Raw genomic sequence first — 25,866 nt, 5'->3', positions numbered from 1 at the left:
GCAAAATTTTGTATAGTATTTATAGACTCCAAAAAAGCCTTTGACTGTATAAACAGAAAGCTACTGAAAAAAAACTAGAAGATGCAACATATGGACAAGAATCATTAGCGCAATAATGCGATGGAACGAAACAAGTGTCTCGGACAACCTCTCCCGATCAGATTCGATTCTCCAATCAAACGGAGTACTTCAGGGAGACCTACTGAGTCCTCTGTTATTTATCCTAGCAGCGGAAGAAATAGTAAGGATACCCCAAAGGAACGGTGTAATCTCAAACGCTTATGCAGACGATATTGTAATAGGCTCAAAAGACATTGCAAAGCTACAAGAAATAGTTTACGATATTGAAGTTTGCTGCGTCGAACGTGGCTTCGAAATAAACGAGACAAAAACAGAAATGATAGTTCTCAGAAATAGTGTAAAAGCACCAGCCTTAGCTGAGATACGGGAGAGAAAACTGTAAATCGTACCAGACTTCGGGTACGTAGGGGTCACCATACAACAAGTGCAAAATGTTTCACAAAACATGTAACAGAGAAAGAAATGCAAGCAGTAATGACTATCCATGAAATAGAACACATTAGACCCCTCAGACTAAAAGCAGCAATGGCGCTATCCAGAGCCAAAATATCCCCAGTACAGACATATGACATAGAAATCATCGGACTACATCTCACAGTGAAAAACATAACGATCCTAGAAAGAGTAAAGGCGATCTACGTATAGAAAGCAATCGGAATGTCCAAAATAACATGATCCAGACATTCTGGCGAGGGAATCATTCCTTACTGAAGACCTGTGGACAATCCTGACAGTATCCAACATTAGAACTTCGGAAAGTCTACTAAAAACACTGAAGGAAAAAAGGGAAGACGTAATTCCAGAATTTTACAGCACAAACGCCGTGATTGACCGAACATGGACAAAGGAAAACTTCGAGATGAGACACGAGATCACCAGAATGGTTTCCACAACCTTATTTGCAGCAACGCGTCATATCATGAACCAAACGCAATGTCTGAGTGTGATCTGTGTCATTGAATATGCAAACGATATCATATAGAACTCTGTACAAAAACGACACGATCAGTAAGTGACCATGCAAACCAGCATACGTAAAGTTTATGTTTTCGTATGTTATTGTAATTGTACTTTTAACTTGAATGGCTATTTGGCTGCAGTAATCTTATTATTACGGTACTGTTATTAGTTGCACATTTCCTCATTAAGCTTTATTCTCTCAACTACCATAATATATAAATGCAAGGTAACTGAAGTGAACTGCCTTCAGCGTAATTAATCTTTCTGGAAACTCCCTTTAGTAAAGACGTCATTTTCTGACGTTATATAAAATGTTCAGCTAGATAAAAAGATTGCAAGTCACTGTGGACTTCAAGACTCCTGCTGCAGGAATGAAGACTAGATTTTTCTTTCAAATGAAACATTTTTCTTTCGACAAGTGGTAGAATGTACCATGTACTATTACATCTGCATTGCACGAATGTCTCCTACAAGGAGGGATGCATTAACATTGATAGAATATTGATAGGTTGTACTAGGGCTGTTGAAAATCTTGGTTACTATTAATCTTAATTTACTTTATTATTTTCTTGCACTATAAAAATTCGCTCACTGCATCATATTTAATTAAAAAGTATTCAGATCGCTTTGTTTTTCATTCATGGGTCGAATTTCATAAAAAGGGATAACATCTTGAGGGCATAATGCCGGAATGATAACTTGGTATGCATTCGCGAGTAAAACTTATAAGGTAGTGGCAGCTTTCATCTGTAAACCATTACCCAGGCCATCCTTTGTGTGTATCTTCTGACGGGCCCATTTTTTAGCTTACCTGTAGTCTTTAATTACTTCATATAAACTGTCAGCGTATGCATTTCAGATTTGTTCTGACAATTAATTTTAGTTATTTGGTGCATAATTTTCCCAGTGGCGTGTTCAACAAGCGTGCTACCACTATGACTGTTCTTTCTGCAATATTCAAATCTTCCTTGGCTTCTTTTAAATGTAACTTTGTGCACTTGTGAAAATTTCATAACACGAGAGCTTAACTTTGCTATAAATTATCTTTTGGGAGTTCGAGAGATTAATGCACGCTGCAAGCAGAATCACTGGGATGTTTTTTTACTGTTTTATGCAGCATTCAAGTCCTTCTGATTTTGTATGAATTTAAATTAATTTATGGGAAAGCTCAGATTAACAGTGGGAGCTATTTTGATCACATTTGTCAGTAATTCTTGTTTCATGCGGTATTCTATTACGTAGAACAGTGCGAGAGGTAAAAGTTGACTGCAAAGTGTAAAAGTTAGATGATGGTGTATATATCCTTCCACAGGAGAATTCTTACTGTGTATTATAACTGTTTTTCATATCTACAATTCTACTGCTTCCACTGCTGTGCTAATATGCTTGTAACTGTTAATTTAAAGGTAAGTCTCATTTATCTAATAATTATGAAGAAATTTCTACGTACAATGAATCTTAATCAGTGTGGTACACTTAACTGATACATTACGGTGATATGATGGTACTAGGATATTTGGGAGCTTGTTCTGTAACTACTGTTATTGCATTTCACAGTATTATTAATCATTTTTGTGTGCTTGCAAGGTTGCAGGGGATAAATTAATTATTCTGTCTCTGGTACTCCACTTGCAGAGAGATTATTAGTGTCTGATTCACTATTGGCTCTGAATTTTTTTTGTGTGAATTCTGCACTGCTTCTGTACACATACGGTGTTTTGAGGCTTCAGAGCTTGGTGAATTGAAACACTTATTTATTTTTCTATTCAGCTTTCATGAATTAAGATTTGAGCGACAGAAATTTTCTTATTGGTGTATTGTGATTTGAATTTCAAGTGCTTTATTGTATATTTGAATGCTTTTGATGAAAAGGATTACACATGGTGTCCTTCTTTTGCATGTGTAATTGCTGTTTTACTGGTGAATTAATGGAATTATGTAGTTCTGAAAGACAGTGGGAATATTGTGTACAGTTCTTTGCAAACTATTTTTCTATCTTTTGTGAATGACATGAGTTACTACCAGAGTGATGCATAATCTGTGCATTGACTGAGTAGATACTGGGTTTCATATTTATTATACTGATATGAAAACTTTTTTTTTTGGTATGCTGGTCTCTTAGCAACAAATGGTAGCAATATTTTTTGCAACCAGATTGTGTTAGTATTGAAGTTATGATGAGATAAGAGTTGCATGATGCATTTCATTTTCCTCTTTATTTATTTATTCAAATTTAGTATTATTCATGTGTTATTGGTGTAAAGTGAGCTCAAACTGGTGTTGTCTATCACAGGAGATCACACGCAGGCTGAAATTTATATGCATTTTTTTGATATTTCTCAATATTAGTGATGTTTCAAAGTGGATGTGGATGCATTTGTGCAGGCAGGATGTTAAAAGTTGACCAGTTTGGTGGAATTATTTAGATTTTGCAATGATAGTGTTATATGGATATATATAGCTTGGAACTTAAGGATGAAGTTTGTCTGTGACGTTTTGGTCGTCATTTGAGATATGAAGTATTGATGTCAGTTTAATGTACGTCATTGTGACGGACCCTTGCTTGAGAATTGTGTTGTTAGTTAAATGGAGCTGTATGTATGCTACTGATTACCAATATGTCTGTGAAGTGTGTCTGTAACCAGTTGTACGCAAAATACTTTGGAATTAATGGTATTAATGATTCTGTCTGATTTATTAATACTGGGGAGTGTACTGAGGTTCAAAAAATTATGCGATCTGATGTGGTATGAAGCGTTCTACGACCTTAACTGTTGAACTTCCTGATGACTTTTCACTGTTAGTACTGACTATCTGCAACCTGTGATTAAAGTAAGTGCTTTGGTGGTTTATTTTTCTACTCATTTGTGGTAATGTGGGCAATTTTGATTCTAATGACTTGTCTGACTTCCTTCTTCGTCTTAGAGTATACTGTTGGTTTCTGAGGAACAGTATTTGATATCGTTGTTTTAAATTTCTGGCTTTTTGGCAGTATACAGAATGCTGGTGGCACAGTGGCAGATTTTTGTTTTTCATTATCAGTTACCTGAGTGATAATTACTATACATGGGTGTGAAATTAAAATGAAATCCAGACCATTAGCTGCTTACAGGCATTGATAAATATCAACGGGGACAGTTGAAAATGTGTGCCCCTCCCATGATTTGAACCCGGGATCTCCTGCTTACATGGCAAACGCTCTGTATGATTGAGCATCTGGCATGCAAGCAGGAGATCCCGAATTCGAGTCTCGCTCAGGGCACACATTTTCTAGTGTCCCCGTTGATATTTATCAACGCCTGTAAGCAGCTAATGGTCTGGATTTCATTTTAATTTCATCCTTCGAGAGCAGCAAGATCACTAATGATATCTGTTCTTTCGGGCATGTCCGGAAGAACAGATACCATCTTCATACATATGGGTAGATTAGATTAGATAAGGTTAGATCAGTACTTGTTCCATAGATCATGAATACGACACTTCGTAATCATGTGGAACGTGTCAGGTTAATAAAAGGTGTCTATAAAAGATATTACATTAGACAAAATATTACATGAACTCAGTATTTATTTATTTTACAGCGAGCTATTTACTGGGAAACTTCTTTATTACTGCCTCATTACTATCAGTTGTTAAGAAGAAGGAAAGAAAGAAATGTTGCCAACTAGAGAGAGAACAGGAGTAGCAGAATGGATAGAAGCGCTGAAAGTAGCGAAAAACCTATATCTATGCAACAATCCAGTACACGTGATACCCCGTTTCTCTTTTCAGCTGTTCGAGATAGTGAAACTATTGTGCGTAGTGATTCTATTACAGTAGCTGATAGTCAGATGCAGAATATGACTGTGGAAAATGATGTAGTACTTATGAAAATAACTTGTGCTGTAACTAGCACAGTAACAGGTGGGTCTGAATCGGTTCCTCACCGTGGAATCACTTGCAGTTGTAAGGTTGTGTCCAATTATAGCTCTGTTGCCCCCAGTTACCAGTTGTGTTCAAGGTGAACAGCTGAATATAGCTTCCATCCCCCAAGTGAATCCTGGGCAGGATGCAAATGTCATGATATTACAACTCCTGATTTTTATAAGCGAAAGATTAGAGACTAGTACTAGAGAACAGGGTACAAGTACACAAGAGCAGCAGTCCGAAGGAACATTGCATCATAGTTCGGAATAACATATTCACTGCAATATCGTTTTTATCTGCCTACACCGGGTAAGTAAAATGTCTCGCCTGTACAGGAATTTACATAGTGGATGCACGAATACGAGCTTTAGACACATGGTTCACGACATGTGGAAGCTTTGGTCTTGCCGTGTGTCGTGCTCAGGTAGCCTAATGGTAAGGCGATCCCTCACGATTAATGGGAAATCTGGGTTCGAGTGCCGGTCCTGCACAAATTTTCATTGTTATCGTCCCATTATACATTTGATGGTTGTCCATACTCGCAATTGCGAATATATTTAGTGTTCTCCTTGACAGAAGTCAAATTGAAGTGGAAAAACCAGTCTAAAATTGAAATTAAGCAGTAGTATTTTGTTAAAATGGAAGGATCCTGGTAGTTCAGATTGAGTTGTGTGTACATCAGACGATCTAGTCAACAGGTTAATTTGGTATACTCATCAGAACCATGCACGTTTCAAACCTAAGAAGTGATATCACAAGTGTCAAGAGTTCATTAGTATGGAGATGAGAACTCGCCGAACTTTAGGCTCATGCAAACCATATCAGGAGACGAAACCACCAACAGTGTCTCATCGTGCTCCACTGATCCCTATCATTCCCTCAAACGTAAAGAAAAGTGTTGCAGTAGATCTTATCGAGCTGATGCCAAGAACTGTTAAAGGTTTCTCTTATACTGCATATTCGTAGCTGTGGAACTGACGTCAAAATTAGTTATTGGCACCTTTCATGAGAGCTGCTAGTATGTCTTTGACTCGAACTTTTGTAAAGTATTCTCTTAAATATTTCGGGCAATGGTTCACAATTCTGATCGCAACTGTGGCAGAGGACTTTGATACTACAGAAAATCAACACAATTTTCATTTCAACATATAATCCTTCTTAAAACCTATCAGAATTGTTGAGGGAAGAACTGGGGAATTTACGCCATCTCTGTTGTCACCATCATCATGGACCTCGGGATTCTCGTATCCACAACTTTCAGCAGGTTATCAAACGATTCTACTCCTCTACCACGCGTATTTGGTGAGATCGTAGTTTTACCTCCTTCTATAATGTTACGGTATAGTGATGTAGTAAAGTCACCTTTGGCGAACATTCAGCGAAGTGTAAAATGTGTGAGAGGATCACAAGAGCACTGAGGCGTTTCACGATTGGTAGGTGCTGGTGAGGTCACACAAGTTGTCGTGTAAGAGGCATTCCGCCGCTAATAAATTTTTTCCTCTCCATGTAGAGCGAGACAAGTGGCACATCAGAATGCAGCAGAGGTGAATTTATTTAGAAGCAAGAAGTCTCATGATCTAAACCACATAGCCTGTCCAATGTAAAGATTTTTAAGAATTTTTAGCATGTTGCAGCCCCGTCAGCAACTGTGGTAGACTAATATTTTGAAGACTCAGCCACAGTTGAGCAAAGTTTCTGGTCTTTACTAGGTTTCGGCTAAATTGATCTAGCCTTCTTCAGAAGGATGAAATTACTGTAACATGCCAGAGTAAGGCACAGTCAGCATGAAAATTAAAACCTATAGTACCGTGGTACCATGTCGAATTAAAACTACTTAACTGAAGTCCAGCCCTGGCATCTTTTCACCACGCGGTCAGTGTCAACCTACTTGCTGCTGCCAACCGATCGCGTGGTGAAGAGATGCCAGGACTGGACTTCAGTCAAGTAGTTTTAATTCGACATGTTACCACGGTACTATAAGTTTTAATTTTTATGTTGACTGTGCCTTACTCTGGTATGTTATAGTAATTTTATGCTTCTGAAGAAGGCTACATGAATATATCCGAAACCTGGTAAAGACCAGAAAATTTGCGCAACTGAGGCTTATTCTTTAAAATATTAGTAAAGATTTTTCACGGATAGCCTATCGGTCTACAGTTGGAGGTCAGTTGTTGTAGATTCTGTCTCAGATTTACTTCTGTCTAAATAGGAGTTGCTTGTATGGCACTAATTTAACTTTTGATTTCAGATAGAAACGATGTCCACCAGAATATTTCTTTGTACATTGGATATTAATACGTTAATACATGACTTTCATGTAAAGTGGAGCCAAACGAGTTGAATTCTCGTGACATAATGAGTAAAGAAGAATGTGTATTAAAATGATGAGGTAAGGGTACAAGGGTAAGGCAGAGGCCGTCAGCTGTTGCCGTATTCTCACTCGTTCCCGTAAGCGGGACTGAGCAGCGAGAATGCTGCCTGCGAGATTATCGTGTTCCGAGATCGCGGTCTCGATACTGAAGCGGCCCGACACTCTCGGCTGGCCACCTGCAGCGCCGCCTCGGTCGCATGAGGCCGTTCCGAACGCGGGTCGTACTGTGTGCGGCTGTCCGAGTTACAAGTATATTAGTAAGGAACATGCACGTGTGACATGTCACAGTTGTGCTGGTGTGTATGAACACATTTTGGGAGATTTAAGACACATTTCGCCCGAACGAGTCAAAACTGAGACATTCGAACAAATCCAGTCCACCTAATTATCAATGTAAAGCTGTCAAAGTTTCCTGTAAAAGTGCTGTCAGCATTTTGGTTACTCAGAAACTGTCATGTAACGGAGACAAGGGAAATCGTGAAACCTTATGATAAAGCAAGAGATACGACTTTAAATTATTCTCTACATGAAGATACGATTATCGTGGGGTCTAAGCTAAGCAATAACACGAAGTCATTTCTTGCACTAGCAAGGAAAACTAGCCACCCACCTTCCTGCCTGCCATAGATATTAATGTTGAATTTTGTGTGTGTGCGTTTTGTACTTACGATTGTTTTGAAAATGACGTCTCATTTTACAAATGTTTCCTATTTCGTGTGTAACTGCGCATATACGCAAGATTTCCTTTCGCGGAATTAGTTTTGAAGTTTATTGCCTTTCTACATCTACATTTATACTCCGCAAGCCACCCAACGGTGTGTGGCGGAGGGCACTTTACGTGCCACTGTCATTACCTCCCAGTCGCATATGGTTCGCGGGAAGAACGACTGTCTGAAAGCCTCCGTGCGCGCTCTAATCTCTCTAATTTTACATTCGTGATCTCCTCGGAAGGTATAAGTAGGGGGAAGCAATATATTCGATACCTCATCCAGAAACGCACCCTCTAGAAACCTGGCGAGCAAGCTACACCGCGATGCAGAGCGCCTCTGTTGCAGAGTCTGCCACTTGAGTTTATTAAACATCTCCGTAACGCTATCACGGTTACCAAATAACCCTGTGACGAAACGCGCCGCTCTTCTTTGGATCTTCTCTATCTCCTCCGTCAAACCGATCTGGTACGGATCCCACACTGATGAGCAATACTCAAGTATAGGTCGAACGAGTGTTTTGTAAGCCACCTCCTTTGTTGATGGACTACATTTTCTAAGCACTCTCCCAATGAATCTCAACCTGGTACCCGCCTTACCAACAATTAATTTTATATGATCATTCCACTTCAAATCGTTCCGCACGCATACTCCCAGATATTTTACAGAAGTAACTGCTACCAGTGTTTGTTCCACTATCATATAATCATACAATAAAGGATCCTTCTTTCTATGTATTCGCAATACATTACATTTGTCTATGTTAAGGGTCAGTTGCCACTCCCTGCACCAAGTGCCTATCCGCTGCAGATCTTCCTGCATTTCGCTACAATTTTCTAATGCTGCAACTTCTCTGTATACTACAGCATCATCCGCGAAAAGCCGCATGGAACTTCCGACACTATCTTTATGCTTGTGATTATTTCTTCCTGTTTATTTAGCTACAGATTTATTATTCCACTGTTTCTTCACTCTTCGATGACTTAATACGGCTCATTGTATTTATTACGACCTCCGTTAGCATTAAAGATTGCCGTCAACTGGGGCAAGGTTGTTAACGTATAATCTGTTTCAGAGTTAATTTTGTAACGTTTGCTATCAAAGCTAATTGTGTAACTTTTGTGTTTTATTTTTATTTTGTTGCAGGCCCTAATTCTATAAAAGATATTTCACTTGTGTAACAACGCTTTACAGGAAGAATGTTCGAGAAGGCAGGTGCCTAGGACTTCGAACAGTCTTTCGCAGGCTCTGTAGCTACATACTTGGAATGCTTTAAGGAAACGACCACCTTTTGAGGTGTTCCACTTTTCAGGTCATAGGTGCTTAATGTATTAATCACTGTACGTAATTACCGTTTGTTATCGTGTGATACCCTTCTGTTAACCACAACAACCTTGCAATTTTATTTTTATATCCTGTGTTTTCTGGCTGAAGATGTAAAATATCCCAGCAACAGACATAAGAAAAAGAACAAAAAGCCGGATCCACCTATTGCTAAATCTGAAAGAACCTTAAGATTGCGATGCTTGAACTCAACAAAGATAAATGCGTTATGGAATGGTGTTCTAAGGTAACTCATCACTTAGAAAGAAAGTATTGATTGCACAAAAGAGAGCAGTAAAAATAACATGCGATGTTTACTCACGGAAATGATGTAGGCACAATAATCTTCAAGGAGGTTGGCATTTTAACTGCGCCGTCAAAATACATATATTTGCTAATTACATTCGTCATAAACAGCCCATCACAGTTTGAGAAGAACCGTGATGTCCATAGGGCGAACATTAGAGGGAAAAAATATCATACCCATTATTAAAGCTCTCAGTGGCTCAGAAAGTAGTTCAATATGCAACAACGAACATCTTTGATCACTTGCCCAATAACATAAAATGTCTGGCAGGTAGCAAAGTAAGTTTTAAATCTAACTTAAAAATTAAAATGTCTGGTAGGTAGCAAAGTGAGGTTTAAATCGAACTTAAAAATCGTTTCTCCTGGACAACTCCTTCTGTTCCATTGATGAATGTCTATTGAAAAGGTGGTATCCAGAGAAAAAAAAAGACGCTCTTTACACATGATTTAGATAAAAGAATAATTCAAATGATCTATCGAACATTTAACAGACTAACTGACCAACCAAAGACTGTTGTACAGACACTCGTACAACAGCACCCAAAAGAAAAACGATTTAAAGCACCAGCTGAGGATTTGATTCACCTGCTAGCAGTACGTTGAAATTAATCTGTTATTTAGTGAAGAAGTCGCGTCTTATACACAACCAATATTCTTTCGCTCAAGCTATGTAAACGACAGTACTACAGAATAATAAATTCATTTAGTTAAAAGAAAGTGTGCGTAGTCAAAACGAATAAAGTACAATATAGTTTCGCAAATTAATCTGAAACCTTAATTCAGCAGTCCCATTTCTGAAGATATTGCACTGCAGTTGAGCCTGTTCTCCTGTTACTACCATAGTTATACAACAATTTACCTTACTTAGTATGAAGTATGTAATATCCACTGCATCATTGTGCAGTCATTACTTATCACTTCTCAATATTATATTTGATTACGTACACACCTCAGAAAACCAGTTGTCAGTTGCCTTTACTTCTGTGCTTCAAATTTAGCTTATTTGGTTCTCTTGTTGTTATGGATGATGAGAATGTCATTAACGCGATCAGAATCTAGACAACTTCTTTTCTGAGTCAGTACTATCCCTGCCTTACTAAAATTTCTTTCACTCGAAGCACTACTGGCAGGTACACAGAAAACGTCTATGTGAGTTTGATGAGTTTCGACAGGGCACACGAATTTTTTTCCACCATGAAAGAAGGTCTGCGAACTCATCGTTTGAACGCTCCATGCTCATATATTTCTCAACCACATCTTTCGATTTTGAGGTGGATGTTCGCCAATTTTGAGATTTTTTTGTGGGAGAAGGCATGACATCTTTGGTTACCTTCATATCAACAACGTTATTTAACATTTTTCGCACATGATGAATTTTTTCTCTTCTTTCTTCGGGAAAAAATAATAGTTCCTTAAAACAGGGAAGCAAGAACGTTGCCACGTAATTAATGTCATGTAGTTCATTTACAGATCTTTGTTTTATAAACAGTTCTGCTCTTTCCTTTAGCTTACACATTGTCGCATCGTCGGCTCCGGTTTCTCAGAGACCTATCAGTTTCAAAATCCATGGGACTACGAATGGTAGTGTTGGCTCATGTCTCCTTCCAAATCGTCCGTGGCCTCTTTCAAGACCTTCAGAAATTGAATAACGCTTTCCATAGTCTCATTCTAATACGATGTCATCATCTCGTGTTTGTTTGAATCACGCAAAACGGTCTCTGTTTGGTCTTTCTGTGGATGGAATGAGTCTAACATCATGTACACACTGTTCCACCTAGTTTCTACATAATGATGTAAGGTTTTATCTAATCTCGAGACTAAGCCAGATCGCTTCATAAAGCCTACTAGTTTACGTACAGTCAGGATGGAGTCATACACTGCAGTATCTCATCCATTAAGAAACTTTCCTTCAATGTATGCCTCAATGCTTATTAATACAGTATATCACACATGGGAGTCGTTTGTATGCTCCTAGTGCTTTCTTGATGTTAGCTCCCTGATCTGTAACGAAAGTAACCTGTCTTAGTTCCGAGGACGTTATCTGCAACTCTGCCATTTGATCATATATTTCCGTAATGATATGTTCACCAGTCTTGGCAACATCAGGAGACCTCGTAGTTAAGAGTACAATGTTTTTTAGTTTCTATTTGTCCGTCGATTCATCAATGTAGCTGAACGTGACAGTCAGGTAGTGGGTCTTAAGATAACTCTCTGTCCACAGATCGCACGTCATTGAACACTGGTTTTTACCAATTGCGTCTTTCACTACTGGAATAAGTTCACTCCTGACTTGACCAGCCAATTCCTTAATATGTCGTGCTACAGTCCTTGGGGAAGGTACCAAGTCTTGGGCGGTGATTTGTCCATATTTTGCTCCTGTACTTATCAGTTCTTGAGCTAAGGTTATGAATCCTTTACCACTTACCATATTAACATGTCGGATGTCTGTTGCACACATTAAAACACATTTGTCCGTAATAGATATTTTATCAGCACTGGCAGCTGCAACGCTAGACAAGTGTCGATTATCCTTACATTTATGTCTGTTCATTGCAGTTGCGCTTCCTTTGTCGGCAAGCAATGCTCCACAATTTCTCTTTGGCACTGAACATAACCAACTGGAAGATGTGTATCTCTTTCAACGACCACCTGAAACAGTCGTAATAAACACCCTCATGTATGTTTCACGACGACAATTTTTCTTTTCGTTTACGGACACAACAAACGTATCAATTCATTAAGAAATGCTACACAAACGAAGCGATTCGATTAATCAAATACTATCACGTCTCGAATTCGGAAACTCTGTTCTGTAATTATTTAGTAATAATTGAATGGCTTACCCTAAATTTTTCCCAACAGGAACTGCCACTTCTTACCCCCACTTTATTTATCAGAATGTACGTCCCATCAACAAGTTTCTTCAACACAACATCTTTTGTGATGGCAGTCATTGCACTAGTCCCGGTTCAGCAACCACTCATGCTGAGTCTAGTCCCGCGACAATTTACTGCCTACCGCTACGTTACGATAGTGAGAGGCTCTCGGCGAGCTCACGCTCTCGCAGTCTCGGGCCGGCACGTGTCATGTTCGACAATCCTCGTCTCAGCTCAGTTTCGTAGCGTGACGTCAGTCATCCCCACCTCTGGCGCCTGTGCCAGCGATAATGAGCCGCGTGCAGTGTGTTAACTGTAAGACGACTGAGTTGTGAGGCGAGTGCGGGGAGAGGAGGAAGCAAGCATTGGCTGGCGAGGGAAGAGGAGCCGATGGGGGGGGGGGGGGGGCAAGGCACGCCTACCAGTTGCAGTGGTGGCACTACAAATTGCGCGCCATGTTTACACGAAAGCAGACGAAAGGCTTGGAAGTAAAACTCGCTTTAAATGTTGTTCGTAAACGAAACTGAAATCGTCATGTACATTAAAATCTATATATATGTAAATGAATGTATGTATGTTTGTCTACTATGCGCTCCCCCACGTTGTGACACCAACGACACTCTCTTCACGTAAGTCACCCTTCCTCTGCCAACATTTATTAACCGTTATGTTATTATCGATCCACGATTCATCGAGATAAAATATTTCTCTGCCTGCTTCCCTGAAGTTCGTCATGTCAACAATGAAACGAGATCGCCAGTGCACAATGTCTGGACGTTCTAGCAACACATTCGTCTTGTTTTCCACCTTGCGCCATATGAATCCAATAGACAAAAGTACTTTTCTCAGCGAGACAATACTCCACTTCCAGCCTATTTTGTCGTGCAAAACTGGAAGCAGTGTTCGCAGGCTCGGCACAATCTTCTACACTGAATAAAATTCTGCTATCGTGTCGTGAATGACACGCTGGTTGAAATCATCGATCATTACTTCAATTTCTCCACTTCTTTTCCTAAGTTAAAAGAGAGAGAAAGATTTATAAGAAAATGCCTTCTGCACTGCACGTATTTTTTTTTTAAATTTGGAAATGTACTGTAATATGAATGTGTTTCGAAATAATACAGTAACCAGTGATGTTTCCATACAAAGCAATACAGTAGCAAGGAAAAATGAAATATAAGGTAATTCGGACGAAATAGGGGGCTCCTTCAAAGTGATCGCGAACAAAATATCTGAAATGGAAACTCGCCTTTTCTTGCCAGGCGTTTGTGGTGATACGCCAGGATGATTCTTGGAAAACTGTTTGAATCTTCCAATGCTACGCATGCTTTGTTCTGTGTATGTAGCAGCTCTCACTGAAGATTTGTAAATGGGGTGAAGCAATTTTTTCTGCTCCCTTTCGCAGCATTCAATCACACGCAATATAATTTTGCGAGCATCGCTACGTAATACTGGTTTCCTTCTAACCGTAGGCCTACCGATAGGGGTTGTTGGCGACTCCCGAGATGGGCCAGCAACTGCCTCTTCACTAATTTTGATAATGTTTAGCACAACTGCACAATAAAAACACGCAGAACAGTACAGCGCAAAACAATAACGAAGCAGACGACAATGGCTACCTTGTACAACACAGTCAGCTACGTAATGTTGGCAGCAGTCGAAAGTGCGTGCCTACCGAAGCCTCCCGACGTTTACCGACTTCTACCGATTCAGGACTAGGGAGAGGTCTGCCATCTAAATGTTTACACACTGTACTCAGTGAGAAGCGAGCGAGACTGAGCAGCGTTTTCTCGAGCTCTAGGGTAAGGAGGAATAGTTAATTTTGTATAGTGGTTTTCAGGGAGGCTTTGGATGGAAAACATAGAACTGCTACAGTAGCGTTAGTCATAATAGTCAGCTGAAGAATTCTATATCGCATCAAATTATTCGTGATTTGTGTAGGGGAGAGAGTTGTGCATTGCACCCTTTTCAGACTTTCACTTCTAGCCAGCTCTGTAATAGAAGTTTCACATATTTTAGTATCCATTTTTGAATGATGGCATACACCTTTTATACGCCAAAGCCTTTTTCACAAATTACAAAAATTACTCTGGAAAATTAAATTTTTTCCACCTATAAAAATCTGTTCCAGTGTATAACTTGGCCATGTACCTAGGAACAAACGTTGTACTTAAATTTAAAAGTACTGCAATTGAGAAAATCTTGTCAGTACTGTATTTAGTCATCCATCTGTTACATTATTACTCTATTACACACCTACAGTCAGTAAGTGAACTCAAATTAAATATAAGTATTAACAAAAACCAGAAAAAGTTAAATGCATTCTGAATTGAAGCTATTTGAAACTAAGACAAATTTCCATTTTCAAGAGAGGTAAAACTATGACATGTCCCATGGTAAAAGACCTGTTTCAAGGTACAAGAAGGTGTTTGAGCGACAAAGCATGACTTCACCTCCACATGTTATATATCTAATTTTAAAAATATATGGGATTTTACTTGTTGTAAAATTCTGTAACTGAAGAATTAACAGTATATTTCTATTAGTTTTAATATGTTATACAGCATCTAAATGTGTTAAACTAGAAATATTTGAAAATGTCTAGTAATAAAAAGCTATAGAGAATGGTGGAAACTTCTTATGGAGGTCTCTACTGTGCTTTCTTTCATGTGATTATAAAATCAGTCACTAGACTGACGTACCGACCAGAGAACATAAAGTGTTCTGCAATAAACCATTGTCTAGGGGCAACATGCTCCCCTACGTATGCTGATGTCCATTTACTTTCTTGTTTTTGCTTGAGACTGTTTTGTTTTATTGATAAGTGATGTACACATTTCAAAAAGTGGATGAGGATGTGCTGTTGTAAATTGTAATGATGATGAAGTTATAGGATCTGGGTCAGTTCTTCTGTCAGATAACCAATAACTCTTTGCAAATTACCTGGCACATGTTATTGGAGGAGTTCAAAGTGATACTCGATGGTTAATAATACCTCTTCTCTTTCCCAGGTGGAGTGGTCTATTATCAATTTGATTTGTTTTGTTGCTTTACAAACACATTATAACCTACTTTGCATTATTAACAAGTGAATGTGTTTACAGACTTTTGAATTAAACTATGTGTGTTGCTGTTGGAATAACCTGAACTAAAGTTTTTCTCGATACACTAGGGAATAATTTGTGCACTTTAGTCAATTGCTAATGGCACAGCCTTATATTCCAGGTCAAAGCTCACATGATGATTGGAAGTTGAGGCCACCATAACGTGAGCGTGTTCTATACTGATTGTAGAGAGGTGTATTGTAATCAGTGTTGTGTAGTTGGAGTAATTTTGAAGTATCTTGGTTGTTTCTTGGTGTTGGATATGGACTACCGTAATAAAGTTGCATATGATGTCGACAAACATGTCTTGTATGGCAAGAAAAAGGCAGATTATTATGCTACCAAGTCAACTATTCTAAGAACCAAACTATTTTCTAAAGATAAGTGCATCAAAATATGTCGACCTCTGTTACATTTACATTATTTTATTAAGTTATATTAAATACATTACTTGTATTATCTTCTGTGACATACTGTTTTAAAATCAGAATATATTGCTTTACATTTTATAATACTTCAGGGAATTTTCAAATTGTTATATTATGTGTATAATTAACCTAATGGTAAACTCATTATTCGTTTGAAAACATTGTTTATCTTAATAATGAACTTAGGAACAACATTTTCTACTGTGTTAGTGTTTATTTCCTCGCCTTGGAATTTATTGGTGTTTGGATGGACGAATTTGTACAACTCTGAATTTATTTTCTCTTTATGTATTTCATTTGCCAGAGCTGAGAACAATATGATCATCAGTAAAATTGAAGAAGCACACGTTAAAGAGCCATGTGTTGATTAAAAACTCCAATAGTTAACAGATGGGCACTCTATTGTAAGCTATTCTACTTGGCATGATGGTGATGTCAAGCAAATTAGTCTCTGGAGGACGTCTATTCGATGTGGAGGATGTCAAGCAGCACCAGCACTACATGACTTTGGTCCTGCAGAGAAGTACTCACCCAGGACTGACGTTAGAATCATTTATCCATGCTGAAAGATGTACTGGCTACTCTAATGTTGACAACGTTACCACCGAGATGTGATGTGGAGAGGTGAGCCAGCCCCAGTCACATGTGATTATAATGGATCAGAAGTAACTGCTATCATGAGACTGTGAGGGAACAACAGCCCTGTCCTTTGCCACTAACCTCTGCAATCAACACATCAACAGTCGTTCTCATGAAGTCTCACTCCAGCCCAAAAAAGTGTCATTTAAAAAGTCCGTAAGTAGAGTTGGAATCTCGACTTGTTAAAAATACCCTCCAAAATCACATTTCCGTGTGTGTGACAGAGCCTGTGCTCTTAAAACAGTAATCTGTAATCTGATTAACAAACTTATTACTTTTCCTGTCACTTTTTGATTAGGTTTGTACATAACTTATTTGTTGTAAATTATTCAAAGGAAATAAAATGTCTCAAGACAATAATTGACCAGGTCTCCTTAATGCACACAATTTCATTGTTGATTTATCATAAGTGGTGTTAATGTTTATGTTAGCTACTATGAAAAATCAACAAACTACCAGCTCTGCTCAACAAAAATCATCTGAGTGTTGACCACTGTCATGATTGATGTCATGTGTGTACATAATGTCATACAGTCATCTCGACAGTCCACTTCACAGACTTCCTCGCATATCGCTTGTATTTTACTCTAAAGATCAAAAACTATTTCCCTTGAGGACTGAAAGGTACTAGGCCTCTTCTTGCAGTCTGCTTCACTGACTTATAGTACCGGAAAATGTGTTAATTTACACACTTACTTAACTATTTTGGTAATTCCAAATAATTTTTGGGATATCCTTTGCCGTATGATTTCTGGAACTCATTGTGTACAATCGTTTAATATGAGTGGAATAGTTACGAAACCTGTCCGTTATGAACAACTTTCGTGTTGTATATCAGCACGCAAGTTGTGAAGCACTCGTTCAACTCAAAGGTCCTACAGTACATGTTTCTGTCTTCTACGGTAGCCTTTGCCTTTGGTTGAGTAATGCAAAGCATATCTTTAAGAAAAACTTTGAGCTTGGAGTCTAGTCAGTCTATCAGGTGCCTGCCGATAACTGAAGTATAGATATTTGTCTTGTACATTACTGAGATGGACATTTCGATGGTACTTCGTTCAAGATTATTGGTGAGACTGTTGCTTTCTCGCACTGCACTGTCGTAATTTTCTATATTACATGATGTTCAGGTTCAGTTTTCAGGGAAGTTTTACAATTCCGTGGTCATGTAAGCAAGATCTGCATCTTCATGGCTACTATGCAAATCACATTTAAGTTTCTGGCAGTGGTTTCATCGAACCACCTTCATAATAATTCTTTGTTATTCCACTCTAGAACAACATTTGGAAAAAAACGAACACCTATATCTTTACGCGTGAGTACCAGATTCCCTTATTTTACTGTGATGATCATTTCACCCCATGGATATCAGTGTCAACAAGATATTTTCGTTAGACACTGGACTCGCATTCGGGAGGACGACGGTTCAATCCCGCGTCCGGCCATCCTGATTTTGGTTTTCCGTTATTTCCCTAAATCACTCCAGGCAAATGCCGGGATGGTTCCTCTGAAAGGGCACGGCCGACTTCCTTCCCAATCCTTCCCTAATCCGATGAGACCGATGACCACGCTGTCTGGTCTCCTTCCCCAAACCAACCAACCAACCAAGATATTTTCGCATTCGGAGGAGAAAGTTGGTGATTGAAATTTCGTGAGAGGATCCCGCCGCAACAAGAAACGCCTTTGTTTTAATAATTTCCAACCCAAATCTTGTATCATGTCGGTGACTCTCTCTCTCCCTTGTTTGTCTATAATACAAAACGTGCTGCTCTTTTTTGAACTTTCTCGATGTAGTTCGTTAATCCTTCCTGGTAAGGATCCCACACTGCGCAGCAGCATTGCAAAAGTGGACGGACAAGGGTAGTGTAGGCAGTCTCTTTTGTAGATCTGTTGCATCTTCTAAGTGTTCTGCCGATTAAACGCAGTCTTTGGTCCGCCTTTCTCACAACATTTTCTATGTGTTCCTTCCAGTTTAAGTAGTTCGTATTTGTAATTATTAAGTATTTAGATAAATTTACGGCCTTTAGGTTTGACTAATATATCGAAGTTTAACGGATTCCTTTTAGCACTCATGTGGATGACCTCACACTTTTCGATATTTAGGGTCAACTGCGAGTTTTCGCACCGTACAAATATCTTATTTACATCGTTTTGCAATTAACTTTGATCTTCTTATGACTTTACTAGGCGATGAACGACAGCATCATCTGCAAACAACCTAAGACGGCTGTTTCCTAAATAGTTTATATAGATGAGGAACAACAGAGGGCCTACAACACTAACTTGGGGAACGCCAGAAATCACTTCTAATTTATTCGATGACTTTCCGTCAATTACTATGAGCTGTGACCTCCCTGAGAGGAAGTCCAATCTGAGACGATGGTCCATAAGCACGCAATTTGATTACAAGCCGCTTGTGAGGTACGGTGTCAAAAGTCTTCTGGAAATGTAGAATCACGAAATAAGTTTGAAATCCTTTGTCGATAGTACTCAAGACTTCGTTCGAGTAAAGAGCTAGTTGTGTTTCAGAAGAACAACGTTTGACTATGTGTCAATAGACCGTCATCCTCGAGATAATTATTCATAATGTTCGAACACGGTGTATGTTACAAAATACTGCTACATATCGACGTTAATGATATAGGCCTGCACTTTACTGGATTACTCCTATTGCCTTTGTTGAATATTGGGCTGACCTGTGGAAGTTTCCAGTCGTTGGGTACGTATCTTGCTTCAGTTCTGTGTCTAGTTTGCGTCTATGTTTGAATATGTGAAGTTGAGTATCTACTGTTCGTTGAATCCCTGAACTTATGAATCGTCTTTCATGTTACTTTCCCTCTCTCTAAATAACATTACAGGATTTAGAAAGCATATGGGTTTTCTTCTGTCTTTGTAACTATGTGGTACTGTACAGACATGTGGTCCATTAGAGAAGATTGGCATGTATTATTCATGAGCTGCTGTGACCGTGTTCTGAATAATAACTGAATATACAATCCCATCTCTCATAAATAATTTTCAGCCTTACAAATGATTAATCGCACACGTGCTGATTTAAAATTTATTCTCTCAAGCACCATGTACGAATGCAGGACAATTGAAATGTATTGCCATCAACAGAATTGATATTTCTAGAAACTGTCTTCAGTAGTTACATTATTTTCTGATTTCACGTACAGTTTTCAGTTAAATACACTCTTGGAAATGGAAAAAAGAACACATTGACACCGGTGTGTCAGACCCACCATACTTGCTCCGGACACTGCGAGAGGGCTGTACAAGCAATGATCACACGCACGGCACAGCGGACACACCAGGAACCGCGGTGTTGGCCATCGAATGGCGCTAGCTGCGCAGCATTTGTGCACCGCCGCCGTCAGTGTCAGCCAGTTTGCCGTGGCATACGGAGCTCCATCGCAGTCTTTAACACTGGTAGCATGCCGCGACAGCGTGGACGTGAACCGTATGTGCAGTTGACGGACTTTGAGCGAGGGCGTATAGTGGGCATGCGGGAGGCCGGGTGGACGTACCGCCGAATTGCTCAACACGTGGGGCGTGAGGTCTCCACAGTACATCGATGTTGTCGCCAGTGGTCGGCGGAAGGTGCACGTGCCCGTCGACCTGGGACCGGACCGCAGCGACGCACGGATGCACGCCAAGACCGTAGGATCCTACGCAGTGCCGTAGGGGACCGCACCGCCACTTCCCAGCAAATTAGGGACGCTGTTGCTCCTGGGGTATCGGCGAGGACCATTCGCAACTGTCTCCATGAAGCCAGGCTACGGTCCCGCACACCGTTAGGCCGTCTTCCGCTCACGCCCCAACATCGTGCAGCCCGCCTCCAGTGGTGTCGCGACAGGCGTGAATGGAGGGACGAATGGAGACGTGTCGTCTTCAGCGATGAGAGTCGCTTCTGCCTTGGTGCCAATGATGGTCGTATGCGTGTTTGGAGCCGTGCAGGTGAGCGCCACAATCAGGACTGCATACGACCGAGGCACACAGGGCCAACACCCGGCATCATGGTGTGGGGAGCGATCTCCTACACTGGCCGTACACCACTGGTGGTCGTCGAGGGGACACTGAATAGTGCACGGTACATCCAAACCGTCATCGAACCCATCGTTCTACCATTCCTAGACCGGCAAGGGAACTTGCTGTTCCAACAGGACAATGCACGTCCGCATGTATCCCGTGCCACCCAACGTGCTCTAGAAGGTGTAAGTCAACTACCCTGGCCAGCAAGATCTCCGGATCTGTCCCCCATTGAGCATGTTTGGGACTGGATGAAGCGTCGTCTCACGCGGTCTGCACGTCCAGCACGAACGCTGGTCCAACTGAGGCGCCAGGTAGAAATGGCATGGCAAGCCGTTCCACAGGACTACATCCAGCATCTCTACGATCGTCTCCATGGGAGAATAGCAGCCTGCATTGCTGCGAAAGGTGGATATACACTGTACTAGTGCCGACATTGTGCATGCTCTGTCGCCTGTGTCTATGTGCCTGTGGTTCTGTCAGTGTGATCATGTGATGTATCTGACCCCAGGAATGTGTCAATAAAGTTTCCCCTTCCTGGGACAATGAATTCACGGTGTTATTATTTCAATTTCCAGGAGTGTAACTTGAATGTGAGTTGCAGTGAACTTCAAGACATATGCTGCGGCAGAGAAGACCCGACACTTTGCTTTGAAATGAATCGTTTTTCTTTCGATATATGTTAAAAGATACCGCGAGCAGTTACAGCGGACTGTCACGTGTACTGTTGCAAGCAGAAGTGAAATTATACTGGTAAGTTGTCTCAGGACAGTTGAAAATCTTGGTTGCAGTTTATCTTCTGTACTTAATATTAAATGACCCTTTATTGTTTCGTTGCGCTATGAAAATTAGCTCACTGCCTCATATTTCATTAAAAAATAATGACATGGCGCTAATGTTTATTCCTCGGTCAATTTTCATACAAAGGGGAATGTTGTCAGGACACTAATGCTGGTGTCATAAGTTGCTTTGCACTCACAGATAAAACTAATTAGGTAGTGGCAGTGCTCTAAGTGTTCATTTGTCATGTTAACATTATCTTGTCTTTGTTTGTCCATAGGCGGTGTAGGGTATGTACTGCGAAGCATTCTACGTAATCTTGACGGAAGCAGCCGGCCGCTGTCTCCGAGCGGTTCTAGGTGCTTCAGTCCGGAACCACGGGGCTGCTACGGTCGCAGGTTCGAACCCTTATTCGGGCATGGATGTGTGTGCTGACCTTATGTAAGTTAGGTTTAAGTAGTTCTAAGTCTAGGGGACTGATGACTTCAGATGTTAAGTCCCATAGTGCTTAGAGCCATTTGAACAATTTTTTTGAAGGAAGCAGATACAGGATGCTAAATTAGGTGTTAACGTCTAATGGACAAAGAGGCTACTAGAGTAAAAGCACAAACTAGGCTAGAGGAAGGCTAGAAAAGGAAATCAACCGTCTCATTTTAAAAAAAAACCGATCAGGAAATTTTTTTAAACTATCTACAAAACCACAAGAAAAACCTAAATGTGGAACACGAAAAGGAGATTTAGACTACTACACTATTGGCCATTAAAATTGCTACACCACAAAGATGACGTGCTACAGGTGCGAAATTTAACCGACAGGAAGAAGATGCTCTGATATGCAAATGAATAGCTTTTCAGAGCATTCACGCAAGGTTGGCGCCGGTGGCGACACCTACAACGTGCTGACATGAGGAAAGTTTCAAAAAATGGCTCTGAGCACTATGGGACTTAACATCTGAGGTCATCAGTCCCCTAGAACTCAGAACCAATTAAACCAAACTAACCTAAGGGTATCACACACATCCATGCCCGAGGCAGAATTCGAACCTGCGACCGTAGCAGTCGCGCGGTACCGGACTGAAGCGCCTAGAATCGCTTGACCACAACAGGCGGCGAGGAAAGTTTCCAACCGATTTCTCATACACAAACAGCAGTTGACCGGCGTTGCCTGGTAAAACGATGTTGTGATGCCTCGTGTAAGGAGGAGAAATGCGGACCATCACGTTTCAGGTCGGATTGTAGCCTATCGCGATTGAGGTTTATCGTATCGCGACATTGCTGCTCGCGTTGGTCGAGATCCAATGACTGTTAGCAGAATATGAAATCGGTGGGTTCAGGAGGGTAATACGGAACGCCGTGCTGGATCCCAACGGCCTCGTATCACTAGCAGTCGAGATGACAGGCATCTTATCCGCATGGCTGCAACGGATCGTGCAGCCACGTCTCGATCCCTGAGTCAACAGATGGGGACGTTTGCAAGATAACAACCATCTGCACGAACAGTTCGACGACGTTTGCAGCAGCATGGACTATCAGCTCGGAGACCATGGCTGCGGCTACCCTTGACGGTGCATGGTGTACTCAACGACGAACCTGGGTGCACGAATGGCAACACGTAATTTTTTCGGATGAATCCAGGTTCTCTTTACAGCATCATGATGGTCGCATCCGTGTTTGGCGACATCGCGGTGAACGCACATTTGAAGTGTGTATTTGTCATCGCTATACTGGCGTATCACCCGGCGTGATGGTATGGGGTGCCATTGGTTACACGTCTCTGTCACCTCTTGTTCGCATTGACGGCACTTTGAACAGTGGACGTTACATTTCAGATGTGTTACGACCCGTGGCTCTACCCTTCATTCGATCCCTGCGCAACCCTACATTTCAGCAGGGTAATGCACGGCCGCATGTTGCAGGTCCTGTACGGGCCTTTCTGGATACAGAAAATGTTCGACTGCTGCCCTGGCCAGCACATTCTCCAGATCTCTCACCAATTGAAAAAGTCTGGTCAGTCGTAGCTGAGCAACTGGCTCGTCACGATACGCCAGTCACTACTCTTGATGAACTGTGGTATCGTGTTGAAGCTGCATGGGCAGCTGTACCTGTACACGCCATCCAAGCTCTGTTTGACTCAATGCCCAGGCGTATCAAGGCCGTTATTACGGCCAGAGGTGGTTGTTCTGGGTACTGATTCCTCATGATCTATGCTCCCAAGTTGCGTGACAATGCAATCACATGTCAATTCTAATATAATATATTTGTCCAATGAATATCCGTTTATCATCTGCATTTCTCCTTGGTGTAGCAATTTTAATGGCCAATAGTGTACTACCAGAATAAAGTAGTACACCCTTTTAGAGGTTTCCAGTTCTATAAAGGTTTATTGTTGCAACAGATCAACAGCACAAGCGGTCCTGAGGCACTAGGATCGACCCATGCTGAAACACACACACATTAGTACGTGGTGTAGCCTCCATGGACGGCAATCCAGGCGCTGACTCTAGCATCCAATCGATAGTACAGATGTAGAATACTGTCATGGCCTACGTTATGCCAAGCCTGCTCCTCCTGTTCACGTAGATCTGTAAGAGTTGTTGGTTCACGAGTTGCACTAGTCACTACCCGTCCTATCATAATACACACGTGCTCCATTGGAGTCCACAGGAGTTGCTGCAGGCCTTGGAGAGCACTTCGAGCTTCACAGACAGTGTCTGAGCGAGCATTGTCCTGTTGGAACAACACATTACTTTCCTTTCCTAAGAGAGCAAACGAACGGATTTATCAACATTCTACACGTACGGGGCGCTTGTTAGCGTCCCCTCCAGAAAGACCACAGGTGAACGAGAAGTGTAGCTTAACGTATCCCAGACCACAAGGCCTGAGGTGGAGCCAGTGTGTCTCGTACGAATCCATTCTGCGGGTCAGCGTTTACTAGGTCTACATCGTACGCGCAAACAACCATCACTTGGTTGCAGACAGAATCTGCTTTCATCGCTCAAGACCACAGCGCGCCGTTTCGTCTTCCAAGAGATCCTTTGACGACACCAGTAAAGCCATGCACTTTGATTCTGTGGCACCAGTGGAAGACGGGCTAGAGGTGTGCCAGCTCGTATTCCTACTGCTAATCACCGGTCCGCAACAGTGTTGACAGTTCTGGCTCACAAACCCTCTCATCAGTGCTATGGTAGCTATAAGATCTACCAATGCTGCCATTACAAATACGACGATCGTGGCGGGCGTTATAGCGTCCCCAGTGAAATAATACGAAAAGACTTAGAATACAGTATTTATAAAGAAGAGACATTTAAAAATTGAATCATATACATTTTTCTCATGTACCCGTAAAATAATAATTTCTCTGTGTAAGTTTCGAGGGCAAAGAAATATAACAAAATGATCTAAAGAGACGACAAAATACGCTCTTGTGTTAATTTTTTAGTCGTCTTCACTTCTTCTCTTGTCTTGGTTGCGTGTAGACTGACATCTTGCGAGTGCTGGCCAATGTAAGCATATTTGTACTAATTAAGCAGATAATATATTGATTAAATATTACTGTTCACTTTTAATTTGTAAGAGGTGATCTCAATTTCATGTCCGCCTTCCTTAAATTAACCTGCATTCAAGTAATTTACAGTACAACAATTGCAGCGGCCGATGCAGCCAACGACGCCATTACGTGGCGATATTAACTTATAAAATTTAGCGGAAGCGAAAAACTCGCCCGCTATTAACATAATATACATTTTTCTCCACAGTCGCCCGACGCTGCAGAAAATACGTAGCTTTAAGATTCTTATTTTGAGTACAACAGCCGAGAGCCAGAGCCAGGACTCCGACTACAATGCAAATGGTTAACGGAGATAAGAAAAAATACTCTCGCACGTGTGTGGGCCACAATTGTAATTAATAACTAAAGATTTTTGCTTTAAAGTGAACTGACTAGCCGAGGAAATTAATATGAAAAGTTTATTCCATTGTTCAACTTATACACTCATCTTTTAAGATTCAGCGAGTCTAACATTCATTAACGTAACAAATAATTTAAGATTAATATTGTTAAAAAGGAGAACTTCATAAAAGCATTTAACTATAAATTAAAATTAAATGAAACATTTTGATTAAGGCCCACCACGTAAGTCGGCAACAATAAACATTACCAATAAATAATATATTAAATTACGACGGCCGACGGACGCGAGGTAGTCCTACTGCTAATCACCGGTCCGCAACAGTGTTGACAGGTGTGGGCTCACAAACCCTCTTATCTGTGTTATGGTAGCTATAAGATCTATCAATGCTGCCATTACAAATACGACGGTCGTGGCGGGCGTACGTGCTGCATGGAAGTGCAGGTCC

General features: G+C 40.8%; 1 protein-coding gene across 1 annotated transcript in view; it reads right to left on the bottom strand.

Moving 5' to 3' along the window:
• The window catches only part of LOC126474625 (solute carrier family 22 member 7-like), a 146,242-nt gene that overhangs the window by 69,891 nt on the left and 50,485 nt on the right, over positions 1-25,866 (bottom strand). The gene's annotated exons all lie outside the window — the stretch shown is intronic.

Source organism: Schistocerca serialis, chromosome 4 (assembly GCF_023864345.2).
Source record: "Schistocerca serialis cubense isolate TAMUIC-IGC-003099 chromosome 4, iqSchSeri2.2, whole genome shotgun sequence".
Classification (NCBI taxonomy): Eukaryota; Metazoa; Arthropoda; class Insecta; order Orthoptera; family Acrididae; genus Schistocerca; species Schistocerca serialis.
The sequence above is the reverse complement of the archived record's forward strand: the minus strand, read 5'-3'. Positions and strand labels throughout refer to the sequence as shown.